The sequence below is a fragment of the Benincasa hispida genome, chromosome 2 (genome assembly GCF_027475165.1).
Source record: "Benincasa hispida cultivar pf3 chromosome 2, pf3_genome.v1.1, whole genome shotgun sequence".
Lineage (NCBI taxonomy): Eukaryota > Viridiplantae > Streptophyta > Magnoliopsida > Cucurbitales > Cucurbitaceae > Benincasa > Benincasa hispida.
Window position 1 is genome coordinate 33421157 of NC_143479.1, and position 19122 is coordinate 33440278.

Here is a 19122-nt window from a genome sequence, read left to right on the forward strand (position 1 = left end):
TTGCTGATCATTATCCACTACTATAGAAATTGGATTACTTGATGTTTTTTCAATAGTAGAGGGTATACTTGATGCTAATAAAAGCGTCGTCTATTCGACTGTCAAGTATAATGTCATAATTTGATACTGTAAAAACGACAAGAGAAATAATTCTTGACACAATTTTCGTGTCAAGAAATATAATACACTTGACACTAATGACATGTCAAGTGTATTAAGCCTTGACAATTATTATTGAGATTACTCTTGATATTTTTTATTTGTCAAATATATTTTTATCTTGATACGAAACAATGGTCAAGTAATCTAATTCTTGACACATTTTCAAGGTCACGTATGCCTTTTTTTTTTCCAAATTAAACATTCAAATTTAATTTCCATTTCTCATTTCCTACATTACATTTGTTCCAATAAGACAATTTCATCAGCTAAACAGTTGGACATACATTTCAGGTCTACATATCAGCCCAATATATCCAACGTAACAATTGAGAATACTAAAATAAACAATTCCATTCTTTTCTTACTCATGTTTACATGAACGATTCCAAAATTTACAAGACAAATCGTACAACAGTATGATAATTCCAAAAATTTACAGTACTCTATCAACCCACCGCAATATATGATAATTCCAAAATTTGGTCCAAATAATCAAACATTATATTCTAACAGAATCACAACAACAGATAAAACCAAGTAGATCAACAAAATATCAGCAATAATAATAATAAACAATCAATCTAATCTAATCACAACACTCTAACCAAACTCAAAAGTCCAAACTGCATACATAGAACAGAACAAAAAAAAAAAACTGCATCCTCAATCACAAACTAATCACAAACTGCATCCTCAAACTAAAAAAAAAAAAAAACTACATCCTCAAACTAAAAAAAAGAAACATCATCTGTAAGTGCATCCCCAAACTGCATCATCTAATCTAATCACAAATTGCATCCTCGAACTAAAAAAAAAAGAAAAAAAAAAAAAAGAAACATACACGTAACAGATATATACACATTTCAATTTAAAAAAACATACACATAATAAACATGCAAACTAAAGTTCTAAACTCAGTTTTTTAATTTAAAAAAATATTAAAAAAAAATACTTACTCACAGTAGCGAACGATCCCAACGGCACCAGCGATCTCCAGCAACACCACGGATCGACGACCCATTGGACGACATCACTGGTAGCAAATCTCAGCAGTAGCGGATGACCCACTGGACGACACCACCGGTCCGATCTCAGCGGTAGCGGACGACCCACCAGACGACACCACCGACAGTAGATCTCAGCAGCAGCAGACGACCAATAAGACGACACCACCGGCAGCGGATCTCAACGGTAGCGGACGACCGGACGGCAACACTGGCGGACAACCTGATAAATTTAGGGCGGCGATGAATAAAGAAATGCGGACAGCCAGGATTTGGGGTAGGAGAGAAATGAAGAAAATGAAATGATAAATTTAGGGCTTTTCATTAAAGTAAGAAAAAAAATGTTATTACATAGTTTTTTTTTTAATATATTTTACTTGATACGAAAAAAATATCAAGTAGACCTTATATTACATGACACAAAAATCGTGTCAAGTAAAGATTCACGTGAAAATATCCTAAATATTCGGTCAATCTCCGCTTTTTTAACCCTTTTACTTGATTTTTTTGGTCCAAAATCATATTATTTGACTTTTTTTCCATGGAAACATCAAGTAATTAAAAACTACAAGTGTCAAGTAACAGATTTTGTAGTAGTGATCATTTGTGACAATGTCTTCTAAAGTAGGAGAAACAACGATTACATAACACGGAAAGAAAGAAAAAGATAGTGGCAACTCAATTATTACAACTAAAAATGCCTCAAAGTATGAAAGAATACAAGGGTATAAAAAACAAACCCTCAAATGCAACTCTCTAAAGAAAGGCTTCTGACTAACCATGACCCACCAGCTTGGGTTAAGAGATATAAAATTATCTGAACATTTTTTTGAGTGTTTATTAGTACTACTGTGAGAAAGAGGAAAAACTTAACTTTTTTGGAGAACTTGGCATCTTCATCCTTTCAAGAGATGAAGGGTGGGACCATCCTTAAGTTTTCTGGTCTAGAGTAGTACATTTCATGAATGGTCAATTGGTTTTTGTGTTTTTTTTGGAAATGAAACAAAAAAAATTCATTGATATAATGAGAAGAGACTAATGCACAAAATATAAAAGACCTCCAAATGAAAGACAACATAAGGAACAAAACCAACTGAAGAATAGCTGACTATTTGTTGCAAATATTGTTAGAATACCTGTTTAACTGAAGAGCTAAGATTTTATGAGCCAATGCTATTATTGCTACTTGTTGAATTCTTTGGAAGTAATCATATGGATCCTATTTGTATTATACAACTAGTTGTGTTTAAGTTATGTCATATAAAATTGCATACCATTACATACAACCTTACCCATTTCTGTCTAAGAAATGTGAATCCAAATTTTGTAGGAAACAAAAAGATAAGAACGCATTCCAGCCCTTTTTCATGTTGAACAGCCACAACAGAAACCTTGACCTGAACATAGCGCTCTGGTGAGCTTGCATGTTGCACAACTAATGCACAAAAATAAATAGTTCCTGACTCTCGCACTTAAGACACTTTCTATCACCTAGTTACATTTTGGGGGTTTCACCATTACAACTTGAAGACATGTGTCTAGTTTTAATCAAAAGGTTTTTCTTTTAGAAAAAAAATACACACACATACACGTCAAGTAGTCAAAACCATTGTATTCCTAAGGATAAGAACCTTTTGAATTATCATTGTACTCCGTCTAATAGATATCAAATAGTTTACTTAGACTTTATCAGCTATATGAAGGAGTATATCAGCATGCAGCGGAAGCAACAAGGATCAATAAGCATTCTAATTCATTAATTTTGGCTATAAATAAAACATGCTCATATAATAAGAGGTTTCAAGTCATACCTCAATAGAACCTCTTGAAATTCGAATTCAGTTGAAAATCTTCTACAATTCTTCTTGTGAACCATCCCAAGATCTTCCCTACTATCTTGGAGCTTTAGATTGAGTTGTGGGACTCAAGATAAGCTTGAATGGAATTTGGAGAAGAACACACCACTGATGCAACTTAAAGAACCCTTCTTCAAGCTTATAAGTTTTCAGCAAAACTTAAGCAAGTTCTAATAGTTGGCATCCCAATTTCTACTTCCATCTTCTCTATTTATTGCAGGACAATCATGCATAGAAGAAGGCTGCATAAGATGCAACTCATGCTTGGTAAATTGAAGCAAGAGCAAGTGGGAAATTAAGTAAGTTAGTTGGTTAGGTGTAGTGGAGAAAACCATCTTTTCTCAAATTTGTGTTTTCCAAACTTTTTCAATTTTACAAAATGATTTCAAAAATCAATTTAATTTCAAAAATGAAAACTTTATTAATTTTATAAAAAATAATTTCACAAATTAATTTTTTAAATAAAATTAATAAATAATTAATTAAACAATTTAATTAATTCTAATTAATTTAATATTTGATATTAAATTAATTTTACACAAATTTCACCTTAATATCCATTCATGAATTTAATATTTAAATCGTATTTAAATATTAATTAATTCTCCAATTCCATTTAATTCTAAAACGCGTAATTATAACACATATAATTAATAATTCCCTTAATTATAATTTGAACGTTTCAAATTAATTTATCATGCTACTTTAAAAGCTAATCTATTTACAAGTTAGTAGGGTACTTCGTGGACCTACAAATCATGGGCTCCAACAATCCAAGATTAATTTAGCTAAACTTTTTACACCGAATTAATCCTCATTCGTTAACTAATGGGTCACTCCACTAAAGCCCAAAGTTGCACTCCCCTCACTGTAGATATATGTCCACATGATTTAACCATAATTAGTAAGTCGACCCTTCACAGGTTCTTCGTAATAACGGCTAGGTCTAATTTCTGTTTAACCCCTGAGATTACGTCTTGTTCCTTAAGTTTCTACTGATCCTCTAATAAATAATTGATTTGTGATCTAGTCACTAAACCAGAACCCTCTCAGCCCAGTGAGAGGGTGGGGCCCCTTGTTCAAGACCCAATACTTAAGAGAACAACCTTTCTCCTATCCTTAAATCGGGTAGGTGTGAATTTCGTCTTGCACCCTATGTCTCCAGACATCTACCCGGTCTTACCCTTGAAATAGGAGGCTTATTGAGCCGACACTATTGAGCCAACCCTCACCTATGCAAATCTAAGGATAATCCTAAATAAACAGGAGTTCATAGCTCAGGATTAAGATCGAATTACCTAGGTCATCTAAGTGTAAGTAAATCTTATACAATAAACAACATTATAAAGTAAGAGTGACTTATTTCTTGGTCTAATCTTATGCAAACTCATTGTATAGGATGCTCTCACTCCTCATGTCAATACATGAATGAATCTGGATCACTTCGTTTGTAGTATCTTTACAACTCTTTGTAACAACTACAAAGTAGGTTGTTAAACTCTGATCCCAATTTCCCTACTTAAGCATGTAATTAAGCGAATTAACTAAGTATAAGTTAAATCCTATGTTGAAGAGAAGGAAAATTGTAAGTGTTTGAAGAGATTTTCTTTGAATAGCTTTGAGTTGAACCTTAACTAGTAAAAATTTGGCTAAGTATGAAGTCAAAAAGAAACTTTGCGTTTGGTGTTAGGAAACATTAACGCATGAGGTTCTAATGAGGCTAAGTTTTTAATTAGAGATTAAGCCTTGAATCCAAGAGTGGCCGAGTGAAGAAAAGCCATGTGTTGGACAAGGCATGTGGCAACCATATTTTAGAGGTTAGCATGCATTCGGCAGAATCAAATGTGCGCAAGCATGGGCGTCAGACGTTGGAGTGGTGCACGTATGGACGATCGTGTTGCTATATGCGGCGCTAAACGATGCACTAGATGATAGCACTACACGATAGGCGATGGCACTACATGATAAGCATAAGCGCTAAACGATAGTACTACATGATACCACTAAATGATGAGCTTGGGTGCTAGACGATAAGCGTAGACATTACACAATGCGTTAGGTGCGTGCGCTAGGCGATAGACGCAAGCGCTAGACGATGGCGCTACACGATACGCGATGGGCGTGATGCATTAGACGATGGGGTCAGCACTACACGATGAGCGACAGTGAGATCGTTAGGTGATAAGTGACAGTGAGGGATCACTAGACAATGGAGCTATGTGATGAGTGCAAGAGCTGCACGATGAACTAGACGATGGGCGCATAGTGAAGTGTCTGTGTGTTTGTGGTACACAAGGCTGATGATGGATTCACCCTGACAAATGGCTAAACCGAGAAGAGGTTGAGCTTGAGTTAGTAGAATGTAGACAAATAGAGTTTCATGCAAGGAAGATTTATGCATGAGGAAGACAACTAAAACTTCATGCAAGTAGGTGAGTGGCATGGAAGTACATGGCAAGGAAGTAGGTGGTGGCAAAGCATAGTGCAGACACTCTAAAAGTTTCTAAAGAAGGAGGTATCATGCATTGGAAGCCTCAAGAAATAAGAAGGATCGATTCCTAAGGCCTATAAATACCACCACAAAGTGTTTGTTCAGTTCATAACACAAATCCTCTTCAAAGTATAGATTTGGAGAAAGATATGCATTGATCAATGTTTCCAAGAGGAGAAGATGTTGTCAAACAGTGAAATCCTGAAGTAGCATCAACTTGGGACGAGAAATTCTTCCAGACTACTTGTGCATTTTGAGTAATTCTAAAGCCACTTGAAAGCTCTAAGAGTCTATTTCAAAGTATGGATGCTAGAGGAAGAATGCTCCAAGAAATCAGGCTGGATAGTGAAGAAAGCTTGGTCGAGCTCTCGGGTAAGCTCCAATCTTGATGATTTGAGGATTCCAGTCAAACCATAAGAAGTTCTGAGCTGAGATTTTAAGGTAAGCTTCTGAGATATTTTAGAACATGTTTGTAGGAGGAAGTGTCTCAAAATAAGGTATGAAACTATGAGTAATCTAAGCTTGAACTTGAATCTAAAATTTAGGGTTCAAAAGGGAGCCAATTGGTGATCATTGGATTCAATTAGTATGTTTGGGTCCTAATTCCAAAACTGAAATTTAGTATTATGTATGTATTAGGGGACTGAATTCAGGACTTATTTGGTTGGAGATCATTAGCTTGGTAATATATCTAAATTTGACTTCGAGGTAAGTAATCTTACCATTGAAACTGCCCACAGGCCAGGTTTTATTTGTATGCTCGCGTGATAAGTGTATATTGTATTAGCATGTTAACTGATAGTATGACCTGAATCAAGTATGTTCTGGCACGGGTTCTGTTTTGTTTAAGATACACCTAGGCACTTGATCGTTAGTATGTGATGGTATGTGTTTTCATGTTGATATCATGATCTGCTGGTGTTGAGGCATACTTACATGCTGTGGGATTATGATGTAAGGTATACTCATGTAGTATGATATGTTGTCACTAATCATGTGTATGTGATGGAGCCATGGTACAATGTCATTAGAACGTCAACTATGTGACTATCCTCATTGATTAGTTAGACACTCACCAGTTTGTGTTTCCTTCGGGATTCACCAGTTTGTGTTTCCTTCGGGATTCACCAGTTTTGTGTTCCCTTCGGGTTTACCAGTTTTGTGGGCATACTTAACTACAATAGGATAGGGCTCAGTCTCTCGTTTGTTCCATTTTGTTTATGTGCCGTAGGTGGGTATCTAGAGGACATAGATGCCTAGCCTGACCCCAGTGGTGGGGTTACTTACCTTATTTCATGCTCATTCTTTCTTATGTTGATGTTTTAGGTAAGGGTAGATGCACCGGCGATGGCGCAGCAGAATCCGTGATTGTGCCACTGGGACTAGTTTTTACGCTTCCGCATCATGAAATTTAGAGTCCTTATTATTATTTTTTTTAATGTTTAGTTTTACTGTTTTAAACTTATTATTACGGATTATTTCTTTTATATATTTTTAATAGTCTTTACGAATTATGGGTGCCCTATTATTGTTTTAACCATTGCATTTAATAAATGCCTTTTAAACTTCTCTTATTTAATTAACATTTATTTTAACATAACTGAGCGTCGTTTTAAATTTTAATAACGATCTAACCTAAGTCCTAGGGGATCGGATCGTTACAAAGGGAGGCAGGAAGATCATAAATAGAGCAAGCATACAAACATGGTCAAATCAGATATATTTTTCTTATGAAAGAACCATGAAGAATTGAACAAAATTATCCTTTAAAAAGGAAAATCTTCTTGTTGATTAAGAATAATACTCCATACGTGTACTTGATAAACCCTCTAATAGTTCTTTAATTAATCCTTCCAACTGGACGGCCCACCAGATATTAACATATTGACAAAAAGCAAGATTTTAAAGACAAGACTTTAACTTCTTTTCCAACACATAAACACTATAGGAAAAGGTTTATAAACATAAAATTTCTAGTGGAACCATTCATATGGGAACTAAAAATTAATGGAAATATTAATAGTGTTAAGAAGGAAAACTACAAGTTCGCCAAATACTTTGAGAGACATGGATTTTCACATAAACTATGTCCAGAAAACTGTCTTCTTCACCCTCTTTGCTTGCGCTTTTCAAAACCACTCTTCAATAACTAACTCCTTAATAAATGACAAATATGCCTTGGCAATCCTAAAAATATTTCTATTATTTATCTTACAAGATTCCTAACAAATCCATGATCATGAAAAACTCGAAATGCATCCAAATTAACATACAATAGCTTAATGGTCAAAATTGTGGCCTATCTTCTTCATTCACGGTTTCTTAAAAAAAAAAATAATAAAAAAAAAAAAACAAAAATCAGACGGTCTCTTTTTCTTCCTTCATTCACGGCCTCTTCAAAAGTCTCTCTTCCAAACTTTAGTTACTTTCTTCTTCTTCTTCAAATCAAAGTCTCCAAAAAACAGAGAGTGTGACGTGTCCAATTCTGTTTTTTCTTCAAAAAAAAAACAAAAAGTGTGACATACGTGCCGGTGTCCAACTTTGTTTTTCTTCAAAAAAAAAAAAAAAAGAAAAGAAAGTCTTTTTTTTTTTTTTTTTGCTGTCACCATTACTTTGCTATCACATTAGAATCTTTGTTTTCTCATCAAAAAACAAAGAAAGGCTTCAAAACAGAGAAGAAAACTCTACAAAACAGCAACCGTCATCAAAATTCTGGTACATCGGCTCCCAAATCCCAAATCCTAACTTTTTGTGATCAACTTAAGGTAGTTACTAATCAAGTTAAGTTTCTAATAATTAGATAGGACGGTATAAGAAAGGATTCGGCATGGAAATATGCAAAATCAAAATGATCAAGATAACATATATTAGTGGATTTTATTTAAAAGTAACAAAAGGTTTTAGAATGAAACAACACCTTGTTGGTGGTTATAGAAATGCCACAACACATAAAATATGTCTGGTTCACGTGAAGGAAAAGGAATTTAAAGATAAAAGAAATTTGATTGTAGACATTGATGTGGAAAACTATGGTATTGAGGACGAGGATGAAGATGAAGTGTGCATGAGTAATTCGAATAAAAGAATGGCACCAGCTTCAAAAAAGCCTCAAAAGGTCCAATTGATGCATATTTTACACCGAACCCAGACTACAAGACTATGTAGTGCAAAATAGAAAGAATGACAAAGGAAAGGAAAAACAGACTACAATGAATGAGGCATACAAAAAGGAAATGAGGGGAACACCATTCAAAGAATTGCTCGATGATTTTATGATGCGGGAATAAAGGAATTAGAAGCCACAAATGAGTTGACGAAGAACCATAAGGTAGAGTGGGCCAAAGTTGGATGTACTATTATGGCTGATGGATGGACAGATTGAGATAGGACATTAATTAACTTTTTAGTTAATAGTCCTAAAGGCACCATATTTATTGAGTCTATCGATGCTTCAACTTATGTGAATGATGGAAAGAAAATGTTTGAGTTATTCGACAATTTTGTAGAATGCATTGGAGAAGCCAATGTCACACAAGTTGTTACAGATAGTGCTTCAGTAAATGTTATGGCAGGTAAGAATGCAGTACTAACTCTTTCTTAAATTTGTTAATCTTTTACGTTTGTTCTTACACATTTAAGAAGCCTAAATATGTTCTTATTTTACTTTGTTAGTACTTAATAGGGGACTTTGATAATTACACAAAGTTTCAGTAAAATCACTTAAAGGTTGTTTAGGACGCAGAGTTGAGATAGGATGTCTGGATATGGAGTTTATATGTCTGTGTTTAGGGTGCAGAGTTATTTGGCATATATATCTGTTTGGAATGTTCATATATCTAGGTATCTGATGCAGTTTTCTTAAACTTTTTTTTTTATGCAATAATATACTTTTATGATTTAGTTTTTGTTTTGAAACTTTTTTATTAAATAATTCTACCCATATTTGTTTGAATAAAATATGGATTTCAATTTTTCTTTAATTTTTAAAATTTTTCTTTCTTTCTTTCTTTCTTATGTTCTTTCTTTTTTGGGCAATAAACAACAATTAACCCATTACATTTCTTGTAGAAATATGTTTAAATAAAATGAGAAACTAAAGCGAAATCAAAATTTTTTATTCTAGCTAATTTTTCTCCATGAATTTCATTATCATCTTCTTCTTTTTCTTCTTCTTCCTATCGTTGCTCTATATTTTTACTATGACATGTTTTTTTTAATTAAATCACCCCATCATCGTAACAGCCAATAGAATGTCACTACATTCCTTCAACAATTTCACTTGCATTTCCTCCAAATTTAGAGGATCATCACAGAACAAATCACTATTTTTCACTCATTTTTGCTTGAAAATGTTCCAGGAAATTATTTTTTCATTTCATTTTTTACAAATTTTTACATATGAATATTGCACTTAATGTAGACAAAATAATATTTTATGTATAATCAACAACCTTACAACATACTTTAACAGTCATCAGTCTTATAGTAGTGGAAAGTGGTTGTTGAAGTTGATTATCAAAAATGATTTTTGCTGGAGTTTGTAGTCGAAGGTGGTTGTCGGAGCGCCTGAAGTTGGTTGCATGAAGGTGTATTGGAGTTGGTTGACGAAGTTTCTAATTAGAGGTGGTTTTCAAATCCCAGAGTTGGTGAGCGAAAGTGGACATCAAAGTTGATCATCAAAAATGATTTTCGCTGAAGATTGTAGTCAGAGGTGACTATCGGAGCCTGAAGTTAGTTACATGAAGGTGGTACTAGAGCTGGTTGTCAGAATTTATCGTCAAAGGTGGTTGTCAAAGCCCCAAGTTGGTCGTTAAAGTTGCTTGCTCAAAAGTATCGAAGGTGATTTTCATCAGAGCTTGGTGTCGGAGCCAATTGGTTGTCAGAGTAGGTAGCGTGAAGGTGGTCGTCAGAGTTGGGTCACTGGAGGTGGTTGTCGAAGGCCAGAATTGGTTTTCAAAGCTAGTCGCGCGAAAGTTGTCAAAGCTTGGAGTTGGTCACTGGAGCTGTCGTGGGAGGTGGTTAGTTCTCGGAGTGTCAATGGCCAATGGGTAGAGCAACTGGAAACATGGGAAGAAGCAGTGTTTTAAAAGTTGCGGTCGAGCGTACGCCTAGGCGCAAGGTGCAATGCTGGCACCTCGTCTCAAAAAGGCAAGGCGCACGAGGGAAGGCGTGCGCCTTCCTGCGCCTTCCACGAAACGTCGAGGTGTGCTTAGGCACGCTTATGCCTTTTTTTAATAACCTAAATAACATTTTAAATATAATATATATATATTATATTTACGAATGACGACTACACTTCACAAAAAATCAATCTTATTGAAGGGTTGCTTCTTCTTCACGGTTCCATCTCCAACAATTCGGCAAGTCTTTTCATCTTCTTCTTCCTTGTTCTCTTCTTCTTTCTTCACCAAATCTTCCTCTTTTCATCTCCATTCACGATTTCTTAAAAAAAAGAAAAATAGAACTTCTCCTCCTTTTTCTTCTTCTTCTTCTTTGATTCTTCATTCTCATTCACGATGGTTTCTTCAAAAGAAAAAAAAAATCAGAACTTTTCTCCAATCATTCACGATTTCTTCAAAAAAAAAAAAAAAAAAAAAACCAGACTCTCTTCTTCTTCTTCTTCTTTTTTACGGTTTCTTCAAAAAAAAAAAAAAAAAACTCAGAACTGTCTCTACACATTTACTAACTTAATAGGGAGATTGTTAGAAGCAAAACAACCACAATTAATTTGGTCTCCATGTGCCACTCATTGCTTGGATTTGATGTTGGAGGATATATACAAGATCTCACATATTCGTAAAACACTGAAAAGAGGCATAGAGTTTAGCAATTTCATTTATGTTCGTCCTCGATTGTTAAACATGATGAGGCGGTTTACTAATCAAAAGGAGTTAGTTAGACCAGCTAAGACTCACTTTGCGACAGCTTGCATAACATTATCTCAAGCTTACATCATTAAAAAAACAATTTGAGAAAGATGTTTACTTCGGACGAATGGAAAATAGCAAAAGGAGCAAAGAACAAATCCACGTAACAAATAATAGTACAACTAATATTAAAACTTAAAAAGGATAAAACAAAAAATAATGTGTAAACATACATTATGCACAAAACTCAAATCAACGTAACAAATAATAGTACAACTAAGTAAAAAGAGAAAGAATGATAACAATTCATATTTCAATAAACAAACAAATCTACCAAATAAGTTAAAACTAAAAAAAATTGTCACATAAAATAGAAAAGTGTATGTTATAAATACAACCATGCTAAAAGTAAAATAAATACTATATTTTATAAATGAATAAGAAGTACCAAAATACATAAGTGAAATTAAAGAGAAATAAGAAACCACAAAAATACCATCCATAATTTATAAAGAGATTAGAAATCTAAATTGAAACTAAAAAATGTGACACGAAATAGACAATAGAAAAGGGGGAAAGATGGATTGGAAACAATCTATATAGAAACAGTATACCAAATAATAGAGAACCAAACAAAATTAAACTAGAAGAGTAAAAATGCCACAATAGAGGGTGAGAAGAAATAAAATTGTGCAAATGCAATTAATGCCTAAAATATATACACACCCCAAAAATAATAAAATAGAGAATAAAGAAAGTGACAAATTTTGAACAAACCATACAATGTACCAAACAATAGAATCAAACATATCAAACAAATGAACCAAAAGAGGGATTTAAGAGACAACGAAGATAGAGTGAAAAATGGTTAAACTATCCATGCCAAACAAAATAAATAGATAAATTCCACCTTGGGTCCAAAAGAAATTATATATAATATAAAAATATACTCCAAAAAATACTAAATGAAAAAAATAAAAATGTACAAAGAATAATAAAACAGAAAAAAATAATAAAGTAAAACTAGATGAGGATATTTGAAGAATGTACCAAAATATGGTATGGTATAAAGAAAATAAAATAAAACTAAAAGAATGTGCCCATACAAAAAAGACAACACAACCTAGACCGATGAAAAAAAAATTAAACGTTATCCATCTATATGTATAGTGTCAATGGAAACATATGTCAATGTCCAACACATAAAAAATTATTTCTAAAAATGACCAAATGAATAAAATAAAAACATACCAAACCATAAATAATAATACAAAAACTGAAGTTAAAGATCGCCACATAAAAAAGTTAGGATAAAAAATGCAACCATCTATAACGCAATTGCAACTGTGCCGAAAGGAAAATGAATCAATTTCCAAAAATGACCATATGAGTAAAAGAAGTACCAATAAGAAATAATAATATTTAAAAGAAATACGAAAACTACAGCGAAAGACCACCACAAAAAAAGGAAAAAATAAAAAAATAAAAAACCATCCATAGTGCAAATGCAACTATGCCAATGAAAAATAAATTCTACATCTCAAATAAATAAAATATAATCAAATAAGTAAAAGAAAAAGATACCAAAATAATAAAACACACAAAAAAACTAAAATTATAATAAAAAAAAGTGAAACTAATGAGGAGAAAAGAGTGTTAATTATAAGACAAATTATGAATGAGGATAAAAGGGCAAGGATATTGAACCCTTGTATAGTGCAAAATATAACCACGCCAAAAGATAGAAAACTACATTCCAACCGAAATAAAATAAACTGAAGAGAAAGGGGGAAATTGGAACAACATAGTGCAATAACATTAGAAAAAAAATAATGTTCCGAACAATACTAGAACCAGTCAAAATATATATAAAAAAGCAAATAAATATAACAAATAATTCAAAAAGTGAAACATTAAAAAAAAAATAACAAAAATATAATAGTAAAGAATACCAAAAAATATATATAACTAATTAAAGAATGTCATGTAAAGAAAAACCAGAAGAAGATCGAACTTGAACAATCCATAGTGCAATTGAGAAACAATGTATAACAACCAAAAGAATGTCACATAAAATACAAAGGATGAAAAGCAAAATTAAACCATCCATGTTGAAAAGTATTAATAATAATAATAATAAATTATACCCTCTAGTCTTCTAAGAAATTTAATACAATTCTACTTTAAAAGAAGAAAAAAAAATCTACCTACGAATAAGAATAAAGTGAAACTAGAACATCATTCACATTTTTTCAAAAGAGTTGAAAGAAAAAAATTCCCTAAAAAGTAAAGTGCAAATTAGGGCGGAAACTTTTTCAACCCTTGTAGCAAAGCTAAAAAGAAAGGAAATATATATATAAATTCCAACCGATTAAATAAAATATAAAAGTAAAATTAGAAGCAATTAGAACAATCCATGGCGCAATAACATTAGAAAAACAATAATGTACTAAATAATAATAGAACCATACAAGAATAAAAATGTAACATGAAAGAAACAACATGGAGAGAGAGGGTGAAAAAAAATGAACCATCCACTACCATACCATAGTGCAAATGCAATCACACCAAAAATAAATAAATAAATACCGAAAAGAAAAAAAATACAAAAAGTGCAACTGATTAAAGAATGTCATTTAAAACAAAAATAAAAGACAACAACAATGAGAGAATTTGAACAATATCAATAGTGCAATCGAAAAATAATGTACCAATCGATAGAACCAAAAGAATGTCATATATAATAGAAAATGTGAAAACAATTGAACCATCCATATCATGATCCAATAATAATAATAATGATAAATTCTACCTTTGGTCCCAAAGAAATTAATAATCTACTTTAAGAGAGAGATGAATGTACCAAAAATTAATCAAAAAGTGAAATTAGAAGATCACTCACATATAAAAAATAAAAAAATAAAAAAAATTCAAAAGAAGGAAAAGTTCCCTGAAAAGCAAAGTGCAAATCTATAATTACGAGACAAGTAAAAAATAATGAATATCAAAGAGAAAGAAGAGATGAAACATATAAAATAAATAAATAACAAGATGAAATTTATATAAAAGTCAAAGTATTGACTTTTAGGCCACCAACAAAAGAACAAGCATATATACAAAGTTGGAAAATCTAAAATAAAATTAGAAAAAGAGAGGGAACACATTATAGCTAAAAAAATCAGAAAATTAAGGTAGGGATAAGATGAAATAGAAAAATTGATTCGTCAATCAATTTTTCTTAAATCACCTCAAATTTACTAATATGAAATATAAGAGAGAAGATAAAGGACAGTTGCATTCTTAAAGAGACAATATAAGAGTAGAAAAATTACTGGTCAATAATATTTGAAAATAAATAATGTAATAGAGAGTTTACCTTGAGGACATTAAAGTGTAACAGATTTAAATAACATAAAATTTTTTGGAGAAAAAAAGGTTTGAAAATATGTTTGACGACTCTTTTTACGAGAGATTTTCAAAAACAAATTAAAGAGAAAAAAATTGAGAAATTATTTTGGAATGAGGTTCTGAAACAAAATTAAAAGTAAAAAATAATTGGAAAATGTTTTTGAAAGAGAACTTTTAAAACCAGATTTGAAGTGGAAAAAATTAAGAAAGCTTTTGGAATGGATTTTTACTGAAACAAAATTGAAAAGTAAAAAGTTTGCGAAAATGGTTTGAAAGTTTTAGAAAGAGAAAGCTCTTGAAAAGAAGGAAGCAAAAGTTTGAGAATATGTTGAGAGTTTTTTTCGTCTAAATACGCATTTAACCCCGATTATTCACTAAATACGCATTTTTCGTCTTTAGTATTTATTTATGTTAATAAATTAAAATTATTAAAAGATTTAATTAATTAAGATTCATAATTTATTATCGCTTTCAAAATTAAATTTAAAATTTTACTTCATAATTATTTTTAATTAGTATAGAAATTGACGTTAATAATTGAAAATGTTTCATTGGAAATTGAGGTTAAAATGTAAAATCTTGAAACCCAAGAACCAAATTTCTTAAAACTCAAATTTCAAGGAAAAAATTATAACATTTTGAAAACAGTGATTAAATTGAAACAAAACTTGAACTTAAGGACCAAATGTGTAACATTTGAAAATCTAAAAACCAAATAGAAACTAAACCCAAAAATCTAGGGAATAAAAAGATACCTTTCCCAAAATAGAAAGAAAGTTTGAGAAAATATTTTGAAAATGTCTATGAGAAAGAAAGTTTGGGTAAAAAAAAGGAAGAAAAAAAATTGCCCAAACATTTTGGAAAGATTTATAAGAAAGAAGATTTGCAAAAACAAAATTGGAGAAAAAAAGTTTAGGAAAATATTTTGAAATGTGTATTTGAAATTGAGTAAAAAGTTTAATAAAAAAAATATTTTGGAAAGTTTTATGAGAAAGAAGATTAGAAAAGAAAATTGATGAGAAAAAAAAAGTTTGAGAATATTGAAATGCGTTTTTGAAAGAGGTTTTTGAAACAACATTGAAATGAAGTGAAAAAAGTTTTAGGAAATGTTTTGAAAAGATAAAGATTTTGCAGAAAAAAGAAGAAGAAAGTTTGAAACAATATATTGGAAAGTAAAAAAATAATAATAATAAAAATATATTTTTTATTGGCCTTTCAAAAAATATATATTTTGGAAATTTTATGGGAGAGAACTTTGCTAAATTGAATAGTTTGAGATAGTGTTTTTTGAAGAGCATTTTTTTTCTTTTGCAAAATATTTTGGAAAATTTTATGAAAATGAGTTTTTGCAAAAAACAAAATTGGGGAGAAAAAGTCTTAGAAAATGTTTGACAAAGAAGGTTTTTGCAAGAACCAGAAGAATAAACATTTAAGAAAATATTTTGAAAAAGATTTTTTGAAACAAAATTTGAAGTGAAAAAAGTTAGAAAATGTTTTGTAATGAATAAAAAGACTAACAAAACAATATACTTAATAATGAATCAAAGAAAATAATACACAAAAAAAAAATGAAACTAAAAAACTGTCATAAAAGGGACAGGATGAAAAAAAATAGACGACAAAAATAATTCATGTAATATGTATATTATAAGAATAATTCATGATATTTTGTCAATAAGGTTAAAATAACTAAGAAAATAATATTTAGCAACTAATGATGGACATTAGAAGAGAAAAAATGATAACTATTTGAACAATCTATATAATTCAAACAATACCAGATAATAGTTGTTGAAATAGGAGGAGGTTCCCAAAAAAGAAATATATTATAAAAATATTATTGCAATATTATGCACAAATTAAAACTAACAAAGCAATAATATAAATACAATCATGCTAAAAGAAAAATAAATACTATATTGATCTAAATGAAACAAAATATAATAATCTATTTAAATAATTAAATGAGTAAGTACTAAAATACATAAGCGAAACAAGAAACCACAAAAATACCATCCATAATTTGTAAAAAGATTTCATAAAATTTCTTTGAAATGTAAAAGAGACAATAGAAATGAGAGGGGAAAAGATGGATTTGAACAATCTATATAGAAAAAATATATCAAATAAGAACCAAACACAATTAAACTAGAAGAGTAAAAATGTCACAACAGAGAGGGTGAAGAATAAAATTGTGCAAATGCAACCGAAGCCTAAAATATATATATACACACCAAAAATAATAAAATAGAGAATAAAGAAAGTGAAAAATTTTGAACAAATCATACAATGTACCAAACAATAGAATCAAATATACCAAAAAATTGAACCAAAAGAGGCATTTAAGAGACAACAAAGACAAAGAGTGAAAAATAGTTAAACTATCCATGCCAAACAAAATAAATAGATAAATTCCACCTTGGGTCCAAAAGAAATTATATATAATATAAAAATCTACTCTAAAAATTACTAAATGAAAAAAATAAAAATGTAAAAAGAATAATAAAACAGAGACAAAAAAAAGTGAAGCTAAGATGAGGATATTTGAAGAGTTTATCGAATGTGCCCATACAATCCCAAATATCAGTAAAACTAAAATAATGTCACAAAATCAGAGACTGTAGAAGAGAGAAGGGGAAATTGGAACAATCCATAATGCATTAATATTTAAAAAAAAAAAAAAAAAAAAACAGTAATGTTCCAAATGTAGAACCAGACAAAGCTAGAAGAATAAAAATATGCAAATAAAATAGAGAATATAAAAAATGAAATTTAGAAAATACCAACAACATAATAAACTAGGAAATATAAAAAAATGTAACTAAAGAATGTCACATAAAGTGACAACGGAAGAAGAGAGAAATTGAAAAATCTATAGTAGAAACATAAGAGAAAATAGAAAGGGTTAACAATTAAACAAATCAGTGCCGAAAAGGATTAAATAAATTATACTTATGGTCCGAAAGAAAATTAATGCAATATTCTACTTTAAAAGTAGAAGAAAAAAATCTACCAAGAATAACAATAGAGTGAAACTAGAACATCAAAAACAATCCATAATTTTTCAAGAAAGTTGAAAAAAAAATCCCTCACAAGAGAATTTAGAGAAAAAAATGTCAAACAAAAGGAAACATAAGAGAAATAAGAGATGAAACATACACTATGAATAAAACAAAATAAAACAATTATATAAAAGTAAGAAAGTATTGAGTTATAAGAAATACTAAGACTTATACATTCACAAAACTACAAAGCACAGATATAAAGATGACCAAATCTAACATCCATTAAACAATCCGTAGTAAAAAAATCTCACATAAAAGAAAAAGGGTTCAAATTTTTTGAACCCTCAGTGCAAAGTGTAAAGAAACAAAAATATATTCGAAGAGATCAAATAAAATATAAAAGTGAAAGTAGAAGAAATTAGAACAATCCAAAAAAAGTCATAGAGTTAACAATAATATTTAAGAAAAAAAAGAGGAGACAAAGAATGAAATAGAAAAACCTGAGAGGGGAAGGCAGAGAGATGGATTTAGGGTATGTATATTAAATCCCTCTTTCAACTTTCATCCAATTTGAGCAATGTCAATCTGAAATTAAGTTACCCATGATGTATAATTACAATAATAATCATGATTAATTAAACAAGGAAAGGATTGGTGCATATAAGTAAGGTTAATTAACTAAAATTGAAGACAATAACAAGGATAAATTACTTATGATACGTAGGAATGAATGTTCCTTAATTTGTTGTGCATAATTTTGGGATTCTATCACCTAATTTTGGTTGAAGATTGATTAGAGAATTAATTAAAACCTAATAATGAAGAAGAAGTAAATTAAAGAAGAGATCACAGAGTTTTAATTACATACCATCCATCATATGGTTTAGAAGAAGAGAAAAACAGAGGGTGGTTCTTCCATAGATCAAAATATTAACCAAAATAAGAAGAACATAAAAGAAATTAGTATTTAATTAGAAGAAGAAGAAGACGAGGAAGAAATTTGAATTTGAATTTTGAATTAAAGCAGAGGGCCGCTCCCCCTTTTATAACCTCTTCACCGGCCACCCTAAAAGAAGTAACCGTTGCCGGTTGCCAGTCATATAGCCGTTTAATTTGTTTAATTTCAAATAAAACGTATTCATTACAAATAATAATAATAATAATAATAATAATAATAATGTGTTACTCAAGTTCATAAATTAATTGAAAAAAGGGTCGAGATGGGTTTTCTAGATTAAATTAAAGGAAGTAAAACTAAAGTGATGAGATTAATTGTATGGAAGCAAAGTGTAGGCATGTATTGATAGAGAAGTGTGGACGCATAAGGTT

At 30.7% G+C, this 19122-nt stretch overlaps 1 long non-coding RNA gene and 1 pseudogene across 2 annotated transcripts; one reads left to right on the forward strand and one right to left on the reverse strand.

Moving 5' to 3' along the window:
- Positions 1-445: 445 nt before the first annotated feature.
- LOC120069547 (uncharacterized) lies at positions 446-18801 on the reverse strand. Of its 2 annotated transcripts, XR_016527610.1 has the most exons (5): positions 18662-18801; positions 18294-18378; positions 2978-3264; positions 2459-2563; positions 446-1389 (listed from the first exon to the last, which is right to left on the reverse strand). It is a non-coding gene; the product is annotated as an uncharacterized LOC120069547 (long non-coding RNA). The 2 variants fall into 2 exon arrangements; XR_016527609.1 differs by lacking the exon at positions 2459-2563 and having other exon boundaries at positions 449-1389.
- LOC150037845 (uncharacterized) lies at positions 8419-11704 on the forward strand (annotated as a pseudogene).
- Positions 18802-19122: the final 321 nt, after the last annotated feature.